Genomic DNA, 2,512 nt, shown 5'->3' on the forward strand with positions numbered 1-2,512 from the left:
AATGGCCCCTGCAGCAGCATGACCATTGGCCATCAACATAGCCCTAGGTGGTAGCCCAGACCCCCTGGCATCTGCACAGCCTCTGATGTTCTCAGGAGCTACAGACATCAATGCAGACTCTGTATTCAGAAGGGCTGTGAACCCAGACATGGCCCTTCCTTGTGTGACCTTGGCCATGGCCCTGGTCAAGATAATACCATGGCCCCAGATAATAGCACTGGCCACTCAAATTGGCTTGTCCCTGGTGGTGGCGCAGTCCTCGGACACCAACATGGTCACAGGTTGTGACCTAGACCCTAGGCATCTTGTGGCTTTTGGTGGCAACGTGGGCCAGGGAGATCAACACAGACCCTGGCTATGGTAGGACCATGGACCCAGATATGGTCCTCAGCAGCAGGCTGGGCCAGGATGTCACCATGCACCAAGGCAGCAGCACAGGCCACTCAGATTGGCATGGACCCATGGCAGTGTGGCCTTGGATACCAACACAGCCCCAGACTACAGACTTCTGCATGGCCTTTAGTGGTAATAAGAACCACAGTGGTAATAAGATGTCAATACAGGCCCCTTTAGTTGCTTCAGATCTTGGCCCAAGACTTGGGCCCTTGGCAATAGCCCAGGCCTAGATGTCACCTTGGACTCAGGTCCATTCACATCAGCCTGTTCCTCACCACCCTCTCCTCTTCAGATCTGCCTCTCCCCCAACCCATGAACCATTCTGCCTTTTCTTACATTTTCCCCACCCAGTACTCTCTTAGCATATTGGTGCCCAACCACACGGCACGAGGGCTCTTGGTTGGGTCACAGGTGGCGTGTGGTTGAATCCCGCCTGCACCAGCCTCAAGGCATAGTAAGGAGCTGTTGTTGTTCTTCTCTCATGTGCTTGGACCTATAAACCTTGGGTGGCACTAGGTATGATGATGCCCAACAAGGGCAGAGGTGCCAGGCAGGTTCCTAGTTGATTGTGCACACCCCAACCCCAGACCTCTAGAAGTCTGTGGGCATCCATATGTGTCCTCCATCAGTTCAAGTTGGGGGAGAGTTTACGCTTTAATTTCCACAGAAAATGAGAGGCTATGGATTCATTCCAGGTTAAGAAAAATTAGGTTTGATAGCAAAAGACCCCCTGAAAAATCTGACTGCAAACATAAAGAAATAAACCTAAAAGACCTACAAGACATATGATATATATTTTACCTGTTCAAACAAAAAACAAAAGAATCTTTGGCTGACTTACATACAATACACAGACTATACTTGTATCAGTGCAGATATGTTTGATACCTTTAAAAGTTTATGTATTTTCACAGCTAGGGGGTCAAACATCAATAAAAACAGATGACTCCCAGGTATTTCAGCATTTCAAAATGTCATTGTTACAGTCTCCTCAGAATCCTACAACCATTTTTAAGGCTGCTGGCTGAGATGATATAAACATAAGAAAGATGACTGCTAAGCTTTACGAAGACAAGGTAGGGCAGTTCTTCAAAATTCCCTGCTTCACAGGAAAGTCTGTCAGATATGCTAGGCCTGTAGGACAGAGCTGGATGCCTCAACATTTCAGACGAACTTTGGGTAACTTGTCAAGCAGCCTGATGTCCCTGTCATTAGGTAACCTTTCATCTTTCTGGGGTCTTTGATGTAATTGAAGATTAGATAATTACAAGTTTCCTTAGATAGCATAGAAAGTAAATTAGGTACAAATATGGAGTCACAAAGATAAGATAAATAATGGAACATTTTCTTTAATTTTGTCAAAGACGAATGGACTGGGTATTGTAACTGCAATTCTTACTTTCTTGTATATAATTTTACTATGTTAAACTTCCATTTTAATCTGACAAAAACAGGAAATGCTGTGGAGTTATCTTTTTGTACAATGTGAAATTTTTTCATTGTGATTGGTTTAGTAAAGAAACTGACTGGCCAACAGCTGAACAGGATAAAGTTAGGCAGGAAAGTATAGAGACAATATAAGGACTAAGTAGGTTGTAGATACGTATATACAAACACACTCACACACACATAAACACACTAACACACACATATATATGTACACAAACACACATACAGGCATATAAACAAGACAAGGTCACATATATATACGTACACAAACACATACACACAGGCATACAAACAAGACAAGGTCAGACAGCCCTTCAAAATTCCCTGCTTCACAGGAAAGTCTGTCAGATATAATAACAGCAATTAAGAAAAGAGGACATGAATTTGAAAGAAATCAGGGGGTATATAGGAGGGTTCAAATGAGGGAAAAAGGAGGGGTAAAATGATATGTCTTAATTAAAATAATGGGAGAGCTGGAGACATGGCTCATCAGTTAAGAGCAATGACTGCTCATCCAGAGGTCCTGAGTTCAATTCCTAACTATCACATAATGGCTCATGTCTATGTATAGTGGAATCTGGTGCCCTCTTCTGGTAGAAAGTTGTATGCAGATAAAGCATAAATACTTTTTTAGGAAAAAAACAAACAAAACTAATGAATTTAAAAA

The sequence above is a fragment of the Chionomys nivalis genome, chromosome X (assembly GCF_950005125.1).
Source record: "Chionomys nivalis chromosome X, mChiNiv1.1, whole genome shotgun sequence".
In the NCBI taxonomy this organism is placed as follows: domain Eukaryota; kingdom Metazoa; phylum Chordata; class Mammalia; order Rodentia; family Cricetidae; genus Chionomys; species Chionomys nivalis.